Source organism: Haliaeetus albicilla, chromosome 18, assembly GCF_947461875.1.
Source record: "Haliaeetus albicilla chromosome 18, bHalAlb1.1, whole genome shotgun sequence".
Taxonomy (NCBI): Eukaryota; Metazoa; Chordata; class Aves; order Accipitriformes; family Accipitridae; genus Haliaeetus; species Haliaeetus albicilla.
The window spans coordinates 23,124,511-23,146,381 of NC_091500.1; the positions used below are offsets into that span (position 1 = coordinate 23,124,511).

Consider the following 21,871-nt stretch of genomic DNA (forward strand, 5'->3'; position numbering starts at 1 on the left):
ATGTTGATAACACTGATGTTTTCAGTTGTTGCTAAGGAGTGTTGAGTCTAAAGTCAAGGATTTTTCAGCTTCTCATGCCCAGCCAGCGAGAAAGCTGGAGGGGCACAAGAAGTTGGCACAGGACACAGCCAGGGCACCTGACCCAAACTGGCCAACAGTGTATTCCATGCCATGGGACGTCACATCTAGTTTAGGAACTGGGGGGAGTGGGGGCAGGGAATCGCCGCTTGGGGACTGGCTGGGTGTCGGTCGGCGGGTGGTGAGCAATTGCCCTGCGCATCATTTGTACATTCCAATCCTTTTATTACTACTGTTGTCATTTTATTAGTTTTATCATTATCATTATTAGTTTCTTCTTTTCTGTTCTATTAAACCGTTCTTATCTCAACCCAGGAGTTTTACTTCTTTTCCTGATTTTCTCCCCCATCCCATTGGATGGGGGGGAGTGAGTGAGCGGCTGCATGGTGCTTAGTTGCTGGCTGGGGTTAAACCGCGACACTGGTAAACATCAGAGGCCTAATTTTTCATAAGAACAGAAACAGACCATAGAGTTGACAGAAGATTTTGTGGGACGGTTTGTGGAGTTATCTAGCCATCATGTGACTAACCTTTCCTGGAATAATTAACTTCAAGGCTCAAGGTTTATGTTTCTCTCTCCTGCGTGAGATTTACCATGTTAATAACCTCCCACCCCACATTTTCCAAACTTTCAGACAAACTTTTGAAGCATTTGCAATTAACACTTTCTGGCTTACTCATTACCATGGGCTATCTTGTAACTCTAGGCTTATACATTTAAGTTAAAAGCTGCAATTTTGTCACTTCAGCAGTGGGAGACTCACAGAAAAGAATCAGATAGTTTCAGATGATGGGTGTAAAGTTGCCTTACAAATCTGATGAATCCAAGAGAAAAGTTCATGTTTTTACTCAGAAGGCTAGTGCATGTGTTGTTAAACACAAAACTAAGAAAATGTGTCTCCTCTGAGAAGTAGATGCAGGGGCCCACCTCAAGACCTCTGCAACTTTGACATCTATATCTGAACTACTTACCCTAGGAGGACAAATGTTAGACATGTACTTCAGAATGGGATGAATTGCATTTGTGAAGTGGCTTTCTCCACTGGCAGTAAAGATAGCCCATGGCAATGAGTTCAGGTACAAATGTGGAGATAAGCTACGTAATAATAGCAGTCTACATTCACATTGCAAAACAATCACCTATAAGATGGTAAATCATCAGCTTAGGATCAACTTTGAAGAGATTAAATGAAGAACAGTTGTGGGTCAAAGTGAATACAAATCAGAATGATGTCCTGGATCAGTGGTTATGGCTCTGGCTGTGAAGTGCAGAGTTTTTTGTTTCTTGAACCTTTATTTTAGATGTAAAAATCATCATTTTCTGTAGGCATGGATATATGAAGCAGAAACTGGGCAGGGAAGCTGATGCATTTCTGTGAGAGGCTGAGTGCCCAGCAGACCAAGCCATAGCTGAAAGGTCTCCAAAGGCTATTGCTTGTTGGAAACATATTTTCCTGAGGGATGCTGGCATTGCTGTTGTCTGGACCAACAGGGAAAAAATACACGATGCAGCTTGTATCACACCATTTTGTCCATGTCCTCCCCTTTGGGTAGGTGAAGCTGTAGTTCTATGTAGTCAGACACAGTTGTGTGAAAATGTTCTGAATTTTATTGGTAGAATACAGGGATGTCTTTTTTTTTTTTTTTTTTTTTTTTTGTTCTGAATTTTATTGGTAGAATACAGGGATGTCTTTTTTTTTTTTTTTTTTTTTTTTTTAAGGATGTTGGGGTTTAAGTGTTAGGTAGCCAAGAATTTGGGGGGTAGAGAGTCTGTGCTTCTGCTGTAGGTGCTAGTAGAATTCAAGTCCTCTCATGAACTAAGTTCCAAATCAGGTCGAGCTCTTAAACTCGTTTGTGGTTCTGATGTTTCAGATGACTTTTTGTCCTTACTATATTTCTCCTCTGGAAATGTAGTGTCTGAGGGTGGACCGGGCTTTGGGAGCTGAGAACTTCTTGCCTTGGGGCCCCATCTAGTGGGTAGTGGCTTGCACTGAGCAGCACCAAGAGCAACTTTATTTGTGTTGCATTGAGAAATAAAAAGCAGTAAAAGGAGCTGATATGAAGATTCTCTACAGAGCTTAATAATCGCAAACGAAATCGCCGTGTGTTTATCTTTCTCCTGCTGACATTTTGTTTCTGCGTGTCTCTATCTAGACAATGTTATCCTGCATTTTGTGCTGAAGCATTTTCACAACATAGCAGAATCATACCCCAATTGTAAAACAAAAAAAAAAAAAGAGAAAAAGAAAAGTCATCCCTTCCTTCTCTACCCTTGTATTTCTTGTATTGTTTTAAAGGAATGGCTGCATTATTTCACTGAGTATGCTACAGTCATTGATAAATGATTCAAGGATATCAGTATTACTCTGTGAAGTTATCCATAAATTAAGAGGCTTATTAGGTAACCTTGAAAATAGGAAGCATTCCAGCAGCACTAAAAGGTCTGTGAGAGCCAAACATTTAAAATCTGTATTTTGTCTTGACAGAACTGCTTATATGCCAGATTGCTAAAATGGTAGCTATGTTCAGACAGGAACTGTTTGTTGTACATATGTGTTAGAAAAAGAAAAGAAAGTGACTTGAGAAATGGAAAAAGGTTTTATGGCTATATCCAAGTTACTTTTACATATGATATTTTTCTAGTCCATCTGTCAAATGAATTTAGCAAGCCAAATTTGGATTTCTACTGCACTTAAGTCATTCAGTGTAACCCGAGGGAGTAAGATGGATAGCTAGACAGAACATATGGCCTTAGCTGTATAAAAATTTGCTTTTTTTAAAATAAAAGGGAAAAGAATGGAGGAAATAGCTAAACTATCTGGTAAGGACAAAGCTGTTTTCTCTGGAAAATGTGTTTGACAGAACTAGCTATTTTCAAGAGAGCGTCTGTAACTGTACATAGCTTGCAGTCTTTCAATTTAAAATGAACCCCAATGAAAGCACTTTCTGAAGAGTTTCTGTGCTATCTGTATCTTCAGAGAGGATCATAAGGGATGGAGACTGAGCACTCCTGAATTTGTGTAACAGGGTTATTTCACAAAAAGTTATTTCATAAGGGAGAGGCTGATTATTTTCATTAAGCTGCATAACAGGATTATTTAAAAACACTGCATGAAACTCCCAAGGTAGAGATATTGGAAGACAAATGAGAGTCTGGCTAAAATAAAAAGAACATTGTAGGGAAAGAAGCCTTTTTTAACTTTGACTGTTGAACCATGATCTTGCACTCCTCTTTGCCTTAGTTCTTTTTTTTTTTTTCCTTTTTTTTTTTCTTTAAATTTGGGGGGGGGGGGGGGGGGAAGACAAGTAATGTGTTTTCTAGAAAACTTTCCATGACTTGAAAATCTGATTTTGAGTTTACTGTTTATAAAGGAGGAAGAGCTTTAAAGGAGTAATGTGTGAGTAAGTGTTTTTGTGTGAAATAGTGATTGACAAATGATTTTTCCTTTTTTTCTTATTGACATCATATCCATTTGTATTATTTTCTATTGGTTTTCAGCCTATTTTACTTTGTTCTTTGGCTTCTGTAACTGACACCCCTTTTGCAGCACACTTACAACTGTCTCTTTTGATAGCCTAGGTTGGTTTTACGCTGTCTCAGGAGTCATGCAGAGAGCGGGCAAGATCTTTAGCTGTGCAAATCCTGGAGAAGCTCTAAATTCTCTCCTGGTGTGGAGAAGCTCTAAATTGTTTGGGGGTTTTTTTTGGTGTGTTGTTTTTTTTTTTTTTTTTTTCTTCCCCACTGTGTTTCTCAGCCTGTAGGGGCTAAAATAGTTTCCGAAATAAATGATCCTGGAAAAAATGACTTTCAGAATAAATGATCTGAAGCACAGTACTGGAGGTATAGCAGCTGGAATGGTCCCATAAGACCCATTACACTGACCAACCATTGTCCTAGCTCAGCTCCCCAGGAAAGGCATGAAGGGCTGACAGAGGTGAATGCTGATAAGGTTTTTAGGAAATAGATCTTCTCTGTGAGAGAACCTTTGTATCACAGCTATAGTCCACTCTGGACTAGACAGAAAATGCCTTTTTCACTATGATTTCTGAGTTGCAGAAAAAGATCTTGAATGGAAGCAGTACTGATACTCGAGATAAATGGAAGTCCTTCCGTTGCCCATATTGAGGGTCAAGTCCTGGGCTTGGGCTCCTCTATGTTCTCCTAGTTAAGCTATTTCCGTTTGATATTTAACTACTCAAATTTTAGAGAGACTGGGCACAGTGTCAAAAAAAGTTCTTTGGAGAGGGAAAATTTAGTCCCTTTTTTAATCCATGCAGAACTTAATACCAAAGAGAAGAAGCTGCAGTGGAGGAGCAGAGGTGCTCCCAAAGAGCATGGGGCTGAGGGGAGGGGACGGGCAGATGCAGGGCAGAGTGCCAAGTCTTGAGCTGCATGGCCAAGGGCCATGGCTGTCTTCTCTTGCCGCTCAAAGGGCAAGCTGTCTCTGAGGATACCTTCGGATAATGGTCTAATGCTTCCTTCATGTTGAGGAAGGTCTTCTGACCTTCGGTGCAGAATTGGTGAGCCAGTAGCCGTAACAGCTACAAGGCTGGTGGGAGCAGCCTCACATTCAGCCGCTCGCCTGGTACGTGCCTGCCCTCTCATCTCTTCCTCAAATGACATGGTACAGGTGGGGGCCCTACACCCAGGGCTAATCTGCTGTCCTGCGCTTTCCCAGTGTGACAGGGAAGGCAAAAGTGTAGCCTAAGAATTCATAAACAATGTAAATACATCTTCAGCGTACATGTTTCAGTGGCCTGAAACTCCTCCTTGGACCTCAGAAGCCTTTCCTAGCAATTCCATATGCACAGATGTACTTACCTGGAGGTAATTTCTGTTGAATGCAAGCTAATATTTCATATTCTATAAATATGATATTTAATATGAACTTTGACATTTATCAAGTATATTGCAGCATGAAGTTTAAATAATTGGCAATACTGAAATAATAGCTCACTGAAACTTGCCTATTTGAAACTGGAGTTTGTGAGTCATAATATATTGCAGAAGTTAAATGAGGCTTTAAAAGAAAATCGACCAGCTTAATGGGCCAATTGTCTAAGTGCAAATATGCTACCATGGAAACCCTGCTCTGTTATTTTGGATTTCTTGCTCACAAAAAGCTATATTCTGTGTTATAAGTAAGAAAATAGACACTTCCTGATTGATGCAGTTTAACTGATGGCTGACACTATGCAATGTGTTTGAAAAAAAGTCAGAGGTGTGGAGGAGGCTTTCACCAATTTTCCTTCCCAAATGTGATTTTGGAGTTAAGAAGAGCCTCCTCCTACCCTGCCCATTGCTCCATTTCACCCCCCCAGGGCCATCAGTCCCTGCCCCAGTGATGTTGCAGCACTGCCAGTCTCCAGCTCCCCAGCGCCCTGGACACCACTGAAAAGAGCCTGGCTCTGTCTTCTTTACATCCTCCCTTCAGGTATTTATACACATTCCTATGATACCCTGAGATGTCTCTTCTCCCCGCTGAACAGTCAAGTTCTCTCATCCTCTCCTGGTATGTCAGTGGCTCTAATCCCTTAATCATCATTGTGGCATTTCAGTGTAAATGCTTATGTATGTAAATTTTAATAATGTACATAACAATTAATGTAAGGATGGTAAATGAAATGCTAGTTGGTAGTTTTGTGAATGGTGGCCAAAATTATAAAGTCATGAAACTTCCTTAAATGTTTAAAGAAAACTGAGGTGATTCAGAATATTATTAGCTTTAAACACCTTGTATAGACCCATCTTTGGACAGCTACTATTTAAGTTATTTCCTGGAGGGAGTTGTTGATCTTTGGTGTTGATATTTAACTGTAATGTAACTACCTAGAAAGACGTCATTGTACTTGGCTTCTCTTCTGATCTCTTTTATACACACTGCGATTTATCTCTCCCCCTCACTTGGTTGCTGTTCCCTACTCTTTTCTTTCAACAAATTACATTCACCAAGCAAATGTTCATTAGCTTCTGGAATGCAAATAAATTCTTTGACCTTTTCCTCTTTAAGATCCCCGGTGCATATTTTATAAGTGTTGTCTTAACATAAGAATGACTTTATTAGACCAGGCCTAGAGGCAGGTTTAGTTTCTTCTCCCTGTCTATGGCAAATAGCAGGTCCCTAGGAAGGATTTAAAGAACAAAGCAAATGTATGTGTTGTGTTGCTCCCCAGAGTAGTTTCCATCCTTTTACACAATTTCAGTTCAAGGGCTCTATGTGAGGAGTAGAGTACTTCTGCAGCTGTGGGTTCAGAAGGGCTGGCTGTGGAGGGCTGCTCTCAGGACCAGCATTAGCCCACCATGTTCCAGGTGCCTGTGAGCTCCATCAGCAGGAAGCGCGACTGCCTGTACAAAGCCCCATCAGAAGACTGATGGATGGCGTAATTAGTTAGGTTGGTAAGTTATACGTAACCCTGCTTGTTCTGTGTCTCTGTGAGTGGTGAGAGATGGTGGCATTGTCTTCCTGGTCTTCCTCTCATCCCCTGGGCTGACACTAGTAATGGGACCTCTGGACATCTCCCTTTTCATTCTTCTCGAGAATTATAAAGCAGGGGTGGGGTGGTGGGGATGGGAGGAGGAATAATAGCAAAAAGTAATAATGAACAAGGCACACAGCAAATCAGAAGTCCAGCTATTGAGATAGCTGTATTACTTGAGACTGGAGCTCTAATGGACTATTTCCATGTGGTTCTCATGAGGCACAATTGTTTCCCAGGGCATATGACACACTAGGAAATTGCTGACATACTTCCATCAGAACGGGAGTGACACTGCACTCGTGTGTCCTTTCTGCTAGCAGGGAGATACATGTGTAGTGGTCTGTTCTCTTTTCAGTGCTGTATTTTTTCTAAACTGAAAATGGAGACAGTATTTCTGTTCTGGATGTATCATGCATGAGTTTAAAGTGTGTGATTGATCAAAGGTCCACAGAAAACCAGCCACCATTTTTTGTTGCTCATCTAAACTCAGCAAGACCAGAACAAGAGCTCTTACTTTCCCTTCCACATGCCTCTGTTTGCTGGCTTCTTTCATCATTCCTGTGAAGACACGACCTTCCAAGCTGTCAGGCAGCCTCTCAACCAGCAGCTATCACAATCAACCTTACACTCTTTACACCTTTATACAAATTCTACCTAGGATTAAGCAGGAAAAAACATATGCAAAGTATATTTGTCTTTCTATATGTACACAGCTGAAGTTCAAGCTGAAGTTTTTATATTACAGTACAGGAATTCAATGCAGGTTGCTCAGTTAGTGTTTCCTAGAAAGTTTCTGAAAAGATCATAATCCCAAGGTGTCCTTTTGACAAGGTTCCTCTTTCTACAAGCTTCCTCTTCCTAGAAGATTAATTTTTTGTAACGTACAATGTACAACTGCAAATATTTCCTCCATTGCTTAATGTTTATCACGACCTATTGCAGCAGGTACACCCGCCCTGATAACGACCACAACTTTTCGACTGAGAGAAAAAAAAGCTAGAAGCTGTGGTTTGGGGGTCGAGCTGCCCAGCCCGCATAGTGACTGGAGTCATGTACACACTTTGGCTGGTGACGACCATCACGTACACCTTTTGGTCAAAAGGCAAGACCCTTAGCCAGTGAAACACTTCAGTCTAAAGAAACTTCTCAACTGTTGGCCACGTATGACCACAGATCAGATTTGACTAGGGTATAAATGGAGCCCCACCAGAGGGCAAATTGAGTCAGTCCTCCTCGGAGCAGTGGGTCTGCAGTCAGGGACTCTCCCCTTGGATTGGGACGCTGCCTAAGGAAACTCCTCGAGGTTGAAAGCCCTCATCTTTTAGGTGAGTGATACATGCATTTTGGCTCATCATTTCTAAAGCTTAAGAATTATTGAGTCGGTTGTGCAATATTAATTTCGCCTTACATCAATGAACCTGCAGTTTACTAATGTTGTCAGAGTTCTAAACGATTTTGACTGAAGAATAAATTTCATTGAGTTTAGCACCTATTTAATTTGATTGTGTGAGCCTCCGTGACACCTGTGTCTATCCCTCAACTCTGACTGATTATCCAAAGGTCAACACACGATGACAACTTCCTTGTTACTTCATTGCCTACTTCGATTTTTTCTAGGCAATCACTGTCTTTTCTCCCACATCTGGAAAATGACAATTATAAACATCCCAAAATCAAACTTGTTTTAATTCTTTGGTCCTTTCTACCTTGTTCACAGAAGTCCTGACTGCTCTGTGCTAGCAGGCTGCACCCACATCATATGGTCAGAAACAGATATTCTGTCTAGCAATTGCAGTGGGAAGGTAAAGTGTGAGGGTTAGTTTGCGAGCACCTTCAGAAGAAGAAAATATAGTGTTTTGTTTTTTTTTTTAAATCTGAGAAGCCAGCAGGAACTACTCTATGGAAGGTAAAGCTAGTCAAACTTCAACTAGAGAAAAAAAGGCACTAATTTTTTACACTAAATATGAGTAAGAGTTGGAGAAAAGTACAAGCAATAGGGAAGAATTAATCCCTGGATATGTCCAAATTAAGACAGATTTCCTTTTATAGAACAAGTACTTCAGCCAGGTGGTGTTTTGGCCACACGTTTTATCAATCGCATGGTGTCACCGCACAAAAGTAGCAAACATAACTGAATAGACTGTGAGGTATAGATAAGGCAATCATGATGATTCTTCTGGCTTCAAACTTTATGTTTCTAGTCAAGAGTTCCCATGCATTGGAAACTCCGAGCAGCTGATTTCCATCCCTTTGTCAGGGAGGGAGCACCCATCTGTCGCTTCCTGAGGTGTCCTAAGCAATCCCAATGTTTGCTGTGATGTTATGATGTTGCTGTTGTTGTCCTGTTGTAAATGCCCAGACATCTCGACGACTGCACTCAGCTCAAGATTTTTTCCTCTCCTGCTCTGCTGTAGTATTTGTGTCACTTGGGGAACACTGCCAGTGGATGGGATTGGGTACAAGTGTAACCAGACAGGCCACCGAGGCAGGGAGGGAGGACAGCTGTCCTAAGCATTCAAAGCTTTACATTCTGTGCCACTCTGATGTGACCCGGGCTTCAAGGTATTTATTAAGCTGGAAGAAAGCCTTTTTTGGTCTTGCAACTCTCTGAATCTGCCTACCTGTTATTTAGGATATGTTACAGTAGAATCCAGAGCGGTACCTAATGCTGCCTTATTGCAACAGAAATTCAGAATAAAAGAAACAGGCTCTATACTGCCCATGGAGAAAAATTTTTACAGCCATCTCAAGCTATCTGTGTATCTGGAACCTATAACTTCCTCAGATTAAAATTAAGAAAATGGAAAAATTGTTTGATTCAGATATCAGTAAGGTAGGAATCAAAATGTATGTACTTATATCTGTCAAAGTTTTTTCAGTCAGCAAAGTAAATATTACCTTGTGATAAAAATATAGTTGCAGAGGAATACTCAGCAAGCTCAGCATGTGAGACAAGACACAGGCTAGATGACTTGTGAAGAAAAATAAAAAGAACAAGACGTGAATAACTTGTCTAAGCTGCATTTGAATGTGAAGAGTGTTTGTGTGGGGAATCCTGCAGTCTTTATTTGGGTAAAAGCACCCTTTGAAATCAAATGAGTCTTTAACTTGAGGATCAAGGATGCTAGTGGTTGACTGATTTAGTGACAACTGAATGCCAGAGAGTGAGAAGAGTAAATAATCAGTTAAATGCATGGACAAAGAACTCAGTGAAACCTCCCTGTCAGGAACACTTGCAGCTGTAGAATAGCTAAGGAGCAGTAGCAGTAATGGTGAGAACTGGTGACCTCCAAATGTAGCTTTATCTAAGCACCAGAATATGGACCATGGAGAGAAACAGTAGTTAGAGGCTGTGATGGAATAATCAAGTAGGACTCTTCAGTCTGTTTTCTGTAATGAAATGTTGCTTTGGTTTATGAACTATGGCACTGCTCTCGAAGACCTGGAGAAGAAACTACAGAGCCGTTGGAGAAGAATCAGCGTGACTCATAGGCACTTCTGCAAAACACTGGTTCCTTCCTTTGTTGTTATTAAAAACGCCAAATGCTATCTATTAAAAGAGTGTAAATTTGGGCCCTGCCTGGGACCGGCAGTCTTAGCACACTTCTCATTGTACCTATCTGTGGTGAACTCAATCCTTTTGGTTATAACAACCAAAGAATCAAAGAAATCCAGCGGTAGTGAGGAACAGGAATTAAGGGATCCAACTGCTATTGCTTCTAAAAAAAATTGTGCCTGGGCTGCATTTCCAATAGTTCTTGCCTGTTTATAGTGAAACCTGGTCAGACTTCCACTGTATCATTCCTTCAAGCTGTTGTGAATGTGAGTCATTTAGCCCTGAAACCAAACAATACCATTTTTCTAATGAGAGTTACCTGCTTCCAGGAATATACTAAAGGCTCATTACTCTAGAGCACATTTATGATCAGACATAAGATACTATATCATGCATGGCATAGGCCATATGCAGCATAGCGACGTGGTTTCAGTGACATGAACTGATGGATATGCCACACAAAGTTCAATAACCTTGAATAGTGGGACATGCCTGAACTTGATACTGTTTGATGTTTTCATGTCAGCTCTCACATTAGACTCATCATGCCAGTGATCTGCCAGTGATCTGTTATGTATTCCTTTCCTTCTCCTTTTCCCCTGTGAAACAGGAGCAGATAATTGCCATATTATCTGTGTGAGGATATGTGGAGTGTGAGAATTTTTTTTTTTCTGTAAGATTATCTGATGGAGGACCGTGTCAAATGGGATGATAAAAAGGGGAAAGCCAAACACACAGACACAAAAAACCTGACTGACTAGTGTTAACAAAGTCAATAACCAGAAACTAACCTGGTTAGTGGCACTAATTGATAAGGATAGTGGAATGCGAGAATGCTTATTCCAGCAAGATGATCTGATTGAGGAGCACCTAAGATCAGGGTGATAAGAAAAGGTGAAGGCAGCAAACATACAGAGTCACAGTCCTGACAAACAAAGAGGCAGACTATGAGAAGAAACAAACCTTGCCAGCCACACTAATTGATGGGCTATTTCAGAAAAACTAACCTGGACTTTGCAACTGATAAGATTATAACTGGAGGGGTTGGGATGGGGTGGGTGAAGATCCTGGATGCTGGACCAGAGGACTGGGAGTTGGTAGATCTGTGCAAAGTGATGAAGAAATGTTTAGGGGAAGGAATTGGGGAGGAACAGAGAGAGGAACAGACAGAAAGGGGTATAAAAGGGGCTGGTCATGTGTAAAACAGGGCTGGTCAGTATGTTTGTCTGACTGAGCCCTGTGCCTGATCACAGCAGTCTGTCCTATCTTCTTTAAAACCTTTCTTAACTACCTCTCTGTGTAATGTCACTCTTCATCCCATGTGTGTGAGTTCTGCACGGACTGAGTGCCAGTTATGGGGGCGACTGGCATGAGTGGACCGGGTGACAGCTGTTGGAGTCAGGCTGGGGGTGTAGGTGCCCCTATGCCTTACACGTAGGTATTGGGGGGGTCCTGTGGGTGTGGGTAGTTGGTGCGATGAGTCTATGAGTGCATGAGTCTGTTTGCAGCGAGCACTGACTGGTTTGGGTTTGTGTGGCGGGGTTTTGGTAGCGGGGCAGGGGCTGCAGGGCCGGCTCCTGTGAGAAGCTGCCAGAAGCTTCCCCGGCTCCAAGTCGGACCCACCTCTGGCCCAGGCCGAGCACATCAGCGATGGTGGTTACACCTCTGGGAGAACAGATTTAAGAAGGGGAACCTGGAGATTTGGGATGTGAGAGGAGCCCCTGTGCAGACAGCGAGGTCAGTGAGGAAGGAGGGGAGGAGGAGCGGGGGAGGAGGGGATGCCCCTGCAGCCCGTGGGGAGACCAGGCGGCAGGCTGTCCCCCCCCCAGCCCACGGAGGGGAGCGGGGGAGCAGATGCCCACCTGCAGCCCGGGGAGAGAGGAGCCCACGCTGGAGCAGGGGGATGGATGCCCCCCAAGATGGCCGGGACTCCAGGGGGAAGCCCGCGCTGGAGCAGGCTGTGCCTGAAGGACTGCAGCCCGTGGAAAGGCCGTACATTGGAGAAGTTCGTGAAGGACTGTCTCCTGTGGGAGGGACCCCACGGTGGAGCAGGGGAGGAGTGAGGAGTCCTCCCCCTGAGGAGGAAGGAGCGGCAGAGACAAGGTGTAAGGAACTGACCCCAACCCCCATTCCCCGTCCCCCTGCACCGCCGGGGGGAGGAGGGAGAGAAAACTGGGAGTGGGGTTGAGCTGGGAAGGAGGGAGGGGTGGGGGAAGGGGTTTTAAGATTTGGGTTTACTTCTCAGTATCCTTGTTTTGATTTGATTGGTAATAAATTGATTTTATTTCTTCCCCCAGTTGAGCCTGTCTTTTGCCCATGACCATAAGTGGTGAGTGATCTCTCCCAGACCTTGTCTTGACTCACAATCCTTTCTTTCTATATTCTCCTCATCCCACCATAGCCAGCAGCGAAGAGTGAGTGAGCGGCTTTGTGGTGCTTTGTTACCGGCTGGGTTTAAACTACAACACCGACCCAGACCAGAGAGAGAGTAGGTGACCAGACAGCAAATGTGTGAGTGTGCTTGTGAACCTAGAGAGTGTTGTGTGTGTGTGCCTGCACTAGTGACCTTCAGTCTCTGCCAGCTCAAGAGGCAGTGGGCACAAACTGAAACACAGGAGGTTCTGAACATCAGGAAACCCTTTTTAGTTACTCTGAGGGTGGCCAAGCACTGGCACAAGTTGTCCAGAGAAGTCGTGTAGTCTCCATCCTTGGAGATATTCAAAAGCCATCTGGACATGGTCCTGGGCAACCAGCTCTAGGTGGCCCTGCTTGAGCAGGTGGGCTGGACAAGACGACCTTCAGAGGTCCCTTCCAATCTCAACCATTCTGTGATTCTGTGATTGGGCTGTCTGTGCTTACGTCTGGTGTCAGTCCTGTATGTAGGTGCTGTTAAGAGCAGTAACCCCCACAGCTGGCAGATACTAAAGCCTGAAAGCAGTAAAATAGACTTTGCATGGTGCTACCCAGTGGTGGATTTGGGCCTGTAGCTGCCTCAGCTGCATTTCCCAGGGTGGTGAGGCCTCTGGGCCACATGACTGCACTGTAACTAGTTCCTGTCTTTGCCCTCTTACAGCCTGTGGTTGTGTTGAGATTTAATCTGTTGTTGCTGACACTGAGATTAGTTGATAGAGGTAACTGTTGCTACAGTGGATATCTGCAAGGTGTATTGTGTGACACTCAAATATAGTAGGGTAAGACAAAAATAATTATGGTCCTTATCTTTGCACTTGGTTGAAAAATAGATCTCATTGTAATGGTAAATGAAGAGGTGTCACTGAGCTGATAGACTGCTAGTGGAGTCTCCTGTGGTATGGTTTGTCTAACTACAGTCAGTAAACTGTAATAAGTGCTGTTGTTTTTGTTAAGGTTTATCAGAAACACTTCCAAAAGATTTCATTAAATTAAAAAAAAATAAAATAAATAAATTGAAATCTGAGCTGTAACTTCACGTCACTGGTGAGAGACTGTAATTTGCTTGGCTCACCTTAAAATTTAGGAAAACATATTTAGCTAAGTATTTGCACTGGCTGAAACACCAATTTTTATTAAAGTATCACTGTCAGCCTGTTACCAGCTCTAGAGTATTTTGTGCTGTCCAAAGCAGTGGAAAATCTACTCTTGTTACCACTTGCAGTAACTCACAAAATAGTAGCTGAAACATTCTGCTGCACCAGGCAACCCTGTATTTTCTGTTTGTGGCTGAGCTAACCCTCTGTCAACTTTTTAAAGGGGCATTAAATCAAGAAGGATATGAATCAGAGCTTTCCTGAGTCAGTAAAATCTTACCACTGACTCTGACGTGCTCTAGAGTGGGTCCCTGGACAGCAGGGTGACACATTAGTGTTTAAATATCTTATAAATGATTGACTCACTGTAACTCAATGGTGTGCTTGTCTTAGATATAAATAAGGATAGTTACTAAGAGATTCACTTTATCTTAGGTTGCAGGGAAAAAATACCAACATTTTATATATTCAGGTATTTTAGTATTTTTTTAGTATTTGTTCAAAGGCTCGTACTAGAAGTGTCTGATGTTCTGGATGCAGTTCAGTCTAGCTCTGTTGAAGTGCCAGTTGAAAATCCCTGACTGGCTGTTTAAAACAGCTTCTACTAAGTGGTTTTGTTTTTCTGTTTTTGTTGTTGTTGTTGTTGTTTTGGGTTTTTTTTTAGCTGCCTTTGTCCTCTCTTCCAGGAGCTGCACAGTCTTCTTTTGGTTGCAAGTGTCTCCTCCTTCTCCTTCTCCAAATGTCTTGGCTCTCCTGTGGTTTCACCTCCACACAGACTATCCTCATTTCTGGGAGGAGTAGCTTTAGCTTTTGGTAGTTTCCATCTGCGTGTAACCAACCTTAAAATACTTGCAAGTTGGGTGCCGAAAAAGAAAATAAAAAGGTTCTAATAGAGGAAGAGAAAACACATCAAGAAAAATGAAAATAAGCAGAAAGCAGGAGGTAGAGAGAGAAGTGTTTAAACTTAGGAGCTGGGATGGGGCTGTTGTCTCCCCACCTGAAAGAGGCAATTAAGTGTGTTTTCCCTTGGGGATTTGTGCTCAGCTGCATGAACACATTTACAGCGCTGTCAGCAGTCAAGTGTGTTACTGCTCTCTTGTTAGATAATCTTCATAAGCAGGTGCACTGCCTCCAAAATCGCTTTGAAATAAGTCTGTCAGGTGGTCGTATTCTCTTTTGAATAAGACACATTCTATTTGGTACGTGTATGGACCCCGTACTTGATAATCCTGAACTTCTGACCAAAGGCAGTAACTGAGGAAAGAACATGATTTCTTTTTTGTATGGTTGAATTTGCATGCATTGTTTTGTCTTTCATTTGTAATGCCAAGGGAGATGCTAGGACCTGGGCAGCTGTGAAAGAAATCCAAGAGACTGCTCTATGATCACCAGCGCACAGTAGCCATTGTTCTAGCATGGCTTTAGAAACCTTACCACAAGGCTTTGTGAATAATTAGGACTGCTGCAGAGATGAGGAACTTCATTGCTAGTTACCAATCTTTTAATTTATATGAAACTATAAATATGCTACAAGCATTTGAGGAAAACAAGAGCTAACATACTAACAAAGATGCATTAGGTTTTCTTGGAACTGGAGAAAGTGAAAAGCACAAGGCTGCTATTAAGGCACACTTACAGGCTAGAAGCACACCTCTACTAACAGCATTACATTTCATTTCATTGCTGTTTTGATGTTTCCTCCAGTAGCTAAAAAGCTAATGCATCTTTTTTCTGAGCTCCATTTGAGGTCTTTGTCTTCCCCTTTACTGGAGTAGTTGGGCCATTACTTAAGCCTGTATCAATTAAACAGCCCGCATCAAGGGACTGGTATAAGATAAAAAGGTAATTCTAAAATACCACATTCACAAAAGGATTTTAGCACATGATCAGTTTTAAGTGCTTGAATAATCCTTTTGATACCCTGCTAAATCTCTGCTTTAAAAAGGCACCTCTTAGGGAAGAACTTCTATTTGGGAAGTGGAGGGATCAGGGGAAGATGGCTTCAGTGCCAGGGAGGAAGTTTGTTTGGGAACGTAATGTAAATTATTTTACTATTAAAATGCTGGATAATTTTTGGTGCTCTGCTGCCTGAATTTCAACACCACTGAATAATACAATACTGCAGTTTTCCCTTCTATCCTGTTTTGTGAATATCTATGAAGAGAAGGATTTACCTGGAGGCAACATGGGACTGGCCCCACTGCATGGCTTGTTCTTGCCTATGGCATGTTCCCCACAGCCCTCAGGATGCACTTTCACATTTTTGACATCCAACCACACCCTGAAGAAAGAATTTAAAATAGAAGACAGCTCAAGTGTAAATGCAGACAGAGCAGGCTGTACATTCCTCCATTTCTTTAAAGATAATAAATGTAGAACAAGAAATTAAAAGCAGAGAGTGTAATGAGAACTTTAAAGTTTTCCTGAAAACTGACCTCTTACCTCCCACAGGAAAATGCAATAGGAGAGAAGAGAAGGAGCTGTGTAAGTAAAGTGGGTTTGCTCTGGATTATTACATGCTAATTACTTTGACAGCTGCTTCTGAAGCAACATCTATGCTTGGTGCATATGCAGTCATTCCACTGTGTCTGTCTGTAGTTCTAATTCTGTCGGACTGAGTTATAATTTAAGATCAATGGGAGGGAGGGAGAAGTCTGTGTCAAGCAAATGGTAGTCCTAGACAATAAGAAAGTAGGAAAGATCCTTACCAGAGCTATTTAGGAAACTTGGATGAATACTGTGGATGTGGTAAGAGGTTAAAGGCTTTTCCACATCTTGCTTTGCTTCCCATATGTATATGCATAAGAAGAAAGCATTACTTTAAAGAGCATTGTTCATGTATCAAAGTTTCTTATAGCAAGCACTGGAAGATCTCAATTGTCATTTAGTGACTTTGGTCTTGACCCCATTCCTACATAAGTAAATTGAAAATAGATCTTGTTATTTTCAAATACTTTGAACATCAATGAGTTCCCTACTTATTGTGTGTTGCTGACTCACTGGATTTGAGTCATTATGGGCCAAGTCATGAGGTGTGATTAGGTCTGCCATATAGCCAGGTTTTCCCAGACACGTTGTCTTATTTCCAGACAGAATGAGAGGAATGTGATTATTTCTTCACGCTTGTCACAAAGCCTTGTCAGAGTTCCTACCCTTCCTTCCCTTCCCCCATATGGGCTCATGTCATGGGACAAATCCCTACGGGGTTGCATGCCACCAGAACGGGGCAGAGGGACTGAGCCCATGCTCACGAGCTCTGCAGAGCAAGTGCTGCTACCCCATTGCATCTGGACATGTCAGAGCCACCACAGTGGTGCCTTGGAGCTTCTGGATAGAAAACTAGGAGCCCTACAGGCACCAAATCTCCATTTTAGTTGGTAGTAATCAGGGACCATCAGGGTCTCACAGAATCAAGTTCTTTGGCTGTGCTTTTTCCTCTGCCTGTATATGTCTCTATACATATTAATTCCTCCTACTTTATCTACAAGACACAGAGAAATCTCTCTCAGGTTGACTGGTGACATTATGGAGATGGAAATAGTGAGTAGGAACTGGACTTTCTTTAAATCTATGTTAACAGGCTTTTTATACAGTTGCTATGCTTTCACATATTGCAGCCACGTTCTCAAATCCAGGGAGCTCTTAAGGAGGCAACAGGGAGGCTCATTTTACAGCCTGAGGCACCAAGGGGTTCTCATGTCTCTACTAATAAGATTCTGCAGTTTATATCTCCTCACCGGTCTTCAAAGTTACTGATTATTTTAAAACTTCAATCATTTCTAAATAAAAAGCTTAAACTGTTTTCTGACATTAAACTGTTCCCCATGTGCTTGGTGTTGCTGGGAAAAGAAACCCCACTTCTAATGTAACCGTTTTTTGTTAGGAAAGAGGTCTATCTTTTATTAAAATAGAGTATAAAACTGCATATGGGATAGAGCTTTTCTTCTGCCTTTATAGTCCAGCCATATTGCTTATTAGGCTGACCTCAGTTTTGGGAGAATCACTTGGTTGGTTCTAAATATAGCACTGCATCTGCCCTTAAATGGGAGTGAAGGGGCAGTAGCCTTTAGAGAGGGGAATTATTTTTGTTTTCCTCAGCCAGAGTTTGCTAAGCTGGGAAAGGCTGGTCTTCCTCTCTGCTTTGCAGTTTTTCTATATCCCTTGGTAAGTCCATTTTTTATCTAGGTTTTTCTTGTTCAGAACAAATAGGAGTGATTGTGGGAGGATATTGGGTGCTTTTCTGTAAAAAATGGATTACCTTCCTTGGGAAAAACAAGCAATAAGCATGACACAGACTGATTTATGAAAAGACAAACAAAAACCTAAAGTTGAATTGTTTTATTCTGTGCATAGTCAGCCTGATTTTATTGTGTATTACATTTCTTCTGTTTCTTTCTGTATATAAAAACTTGATTATACCAATCCATAGCCTATTGGTATATGTGCTTCTCCAATTGCACATATATTGGCAATGCCACCTTCTTGTGTGCTATACTGTATAAGGAGACAAAACATGATTTATCTGAAGTATGTGTGTAAATAATTAAGCATAAAATCCTATAGTAGCTGGCAAAACTATTTGGCATGCTGAAGAATGGGATGTAGCTAGGACAGAGAATTCTACTTTTATTTTTTGTTTACCATACTTTCAAGTACATGTCTTCAGAAGATACGTTTCTGGTGTCTGTATTGCTGTAAGCTACACGATGTGTTCTGTGCCACATAAAAATTCCAGCTAAATACCACTCATAGAGTGTTGGGAAATCATGTTCATGCTCTTGAGACTACACCTGTGTGTTGATAATACCTATGAGCCAATGAGAGTATCATGATGAAGGATAGTGAAGGTTAGGATGATGGGAAGTGACTTTCACCATCTCACTGTCTCACATGGCTTGCTGTCCATTTGAAGGGATGTAATACACTTGCCAAGTGAGGGAAACCTTGAAACTTTTGTGGGAACATGTTGCAACTCTTTGTGCATTTGGAATGTTAGGATGGCAAGGTTTCAAGTCAATGTGGACAAATTCAGCCTCATTTAATTCCCAGTCGTGTAAGATCATGAATTCATAAGAAAGCATCTACATAAGTACCATCTCTGGGCTATGTACTGCTTAGCTTATAACAGGGACATGGCAAGAGAAGTCACATTGGAGGCTTCCACTCCCTTCCATCATGAGAGTCATAGAAAAGCTGAAATTACATTTTTTTAGACTTACAACAATGCAGGAACTGGTGCTCCCCTGCACAGCAATGACCCTGCTGGAGGGAAGGGTACCCGTGGCTCTGCCTTCTACCTACTTGCCACAGAGCAAAACTGATGGTTAACTCTGTCAAGGGTTGTGGCTATGACCGTGACCACCCATGGAATATTCCAAATTGCCTCCACTCTAACCGTTACGGCTAGTGGGTGAAGCAAACCATTCAAGGACTATTACAAGGTCAAAGTGTGCATTCTCACTAATCATACATGTGCCATAGCCAAACGATTGCATTAAATTGCTTAATCTACCTCTATGTCTTTGCAAGCAGAATCATTTGATGTAGTGAAATGTTAAAAGTTTACTCATTCAAAACATATGAATTTGCTAATAAAGAATAGACATGCCTGTGATGGCCAGTATTGTCAGCTGCTTGAAAATGTTGCTTTGCTGGATATTCAGATGACTAGCAATAGATGAGAGAACTCAATTTTTAGGTTTAATGAGAAAAGCAATGCACGCACTTCTGGGGATGATTTGAACCAGACTGAACTTGTTCTCAACAAGATTTCTGTTTAAAATTGATTTGTGAAATTAGGATAATACTATTCCCATGCAAAGGAGTTATGATCAGTAAAATGTATGACCAGCTATAATGTAGCTAAAGACATAAGAAAAGAAAAGACAGGGAATCTCAAAGCTTGCTGAGTAATGTCTGGAATTCCACAGGGTTTATGCAAATGAGAATTCCATATGCTTTCTTAATTTCTGAAGCATTTGTATTCTGTTGTCAGAAAAGTTAAAACTGAATTCTTATTATGCAAAAGGAAAAAAACTCTTCAATGGGAAAGACAGAAGCATTTTAAAATGACAGTAGATTGTGTGGTTTTTTAAGTTCATCATTTTTCATCCACCAAACATAATTTTCTGTGTGAGATCTAAATACACACATGCACACAGAGATAAAAGACTGGAGAGACATATTAGTGGTTTAAAATTTTATTACCAAAATGGGGAAGATGTTACCAGACCCTCTACCTCCCATTCTGTTTTAGATGCAGTGTCTATGAGCTGCATAATGATTCATGCTGGTTTTACAAGATTTCCAGCAAAGTAAGCTTCCTGGGGGAAAACATTCTTATGTTATTATCTACTGCAATTTCTACAGGATTGATATAACCATCTGGAAAGGACCACATGTTTTCTGAAGCAATATGGTAATTCTTTAAACTGGTCATTAGAAGCAACTGATGACTAGAAGGGTGGTGGTTTTTTTTTTTTTTCTTTTTCTTTCCTTTTATCTTTGGTGGTGGTATATAGGTGATATGGAATTAAATACATTTTATCAGATAAATATCACAGGCTTTAATGTAACATGAAAGTATAAGTTGGCAAAACAGGGCTTCCTAAAAACACTTAGATTTGAACAATGTTGAGAACAACAAGCAGAACTACAGACAGGTAGAGGAAACAGTGTTTACGTCATGGGAAAAACAGGACAAACCTTCAAGTCAATACAAAAGGTCAAAGATATTTGAGAAAGATGAGATACAGAGGAAGACCAAGAATGAAGATATGCATGTAGGAGCAGGATGTACTCATCTTTAAGCCAGAATGTGAAGGATAGGCTACGTGAGGGCAGGCAAGAACCTGCAAATTGTTTTTGGCACTTCTGCAGATGGACAAGGACAGAGATGAGCAAAGAAAGTGCATGTTGCATGGTGTAGCATTGACAGGTCAGGCAGAGAAAGTACATGCTGTATAGTACATTGCTCATGACAGGAGCCTCCTGAGTCTGGGAATGGAAGTTGTCTATCTATGGTGAGCACAACCATGTTCTTGCTGTGGCATTTGTCAATCCCATCCATCAATTTATTTGGTTGTGTGCCTGCTCTCCGAGGCTATGTGAATGATCATGCTACAATTTACTGCCTGTCCTTTAAATCTTAAATTAACTCACTTATCAAACTAACAATGTCTATATCAGACCCTTGGCTTCTCTGCTCAAGAATGTGGCCCCTTGTCACGTGGTCCTAGATTATTGCTTTCTATTCAGATCAGTATTACTATGGCATGAAACTATGCATATCCTGGCCTGGGAACTCTGTCTTTTACTCATGACCAAGTATAAATTGTTATATACATGCTGCTATGCATGTGGAAATGTGTATTTGTGTAAACTGATTTAACAGTGTAATTCCCTGTGTTTTACATCATTAATCCTTAAAGACATTTTGGCTGACTTAATATTTTTGTTTGGGTTTAATAGTCTTCTGAGTGGTTTATACAGCACATAGATTAGTGCAGTTTAGGTCCTTCTGATATCCTCAGCCTTTACAGTCATAGAAATAAATAGGAATAATGATAACGATAACAATAACAAAGACAACAACAACAACAACAACAATAATAATAATAATAATAATAAAGGGTAGGAATACAATGGCAATGTGTTCCACCAAAAAAGTAAAAGTTGGATGAGAGACTAAAAGTTTTGGGACCATCTTGTCCTGTAACTCTAGGTCTTTTTCTTGAAATTGAGGGCCATTAATAGCATCTGCATGGATGAAGTTCAACAGTTGTGACACACAGACCATATATTTCAGTAAGTTCTCTGTAACTCTTGCAGTCCCATACCAGTAGAACTTGGTGAATAAAACTTGAGATTTACTTTTTATTTTGTTAAAAGTATCCAGAAGATTAATTTATATCTCTCTTGGCCTATTTATGCATTTTTTTATTGTTGAATTTTCAATTTCTCATTGGGAAATGTTTTGGGATTTTTTTCCCCAGTGCCTCTGCCAGACCACTGCCTGCATCTTGCTTTTGAGTTACTGCCACCAATTGACTTGCCAGTATAATTAGGTCTCCAGCCACTGCCGGTAATAAAATCTTGGTTCATCTAAATTGATAACTTCAATGGGGCTAAGCTGTCATGTGCATATCATGTTATCTAACTATTAGTAGTATGTTGACTAAATATTAGTATATATTTCAGACACCTCGCATAAATGTGTATCCATGGAAAACTAGGAACAGAGTCAACACAT

The 21,871-nt window shown here is 41.3% G+C and overlaps 1 protein-coding gene across 3 annotated transcripts in view; it reads left to right on the forward strand.

Annotated features, from left to right (window-relative positions):
* The first annotated feature begins 17,680 nt into the window (after positions 1-17,680).
* MYOM2 (myomesin 2) overlaps positions 17,681-21,871 on the forward strand; it is a 79,717-nt gene continuing 75,526 nt past the window's right edge. For 2 of the 3 annotated variants that reach the window (XM_069805924.1, XM_069805927.1), the window contains exon 1: positions 17,681-17,784. The gene's annotated coding sequence lies outside the window, so the exon portion shown is untranslated. Of the gene's footprint in view, positions 17,785-21,363; positions 21,427-21,871 lie in introns of all 3 variants that reach the window. The other variant, XM_069805926.1, reaches the window with a different exon arrangement.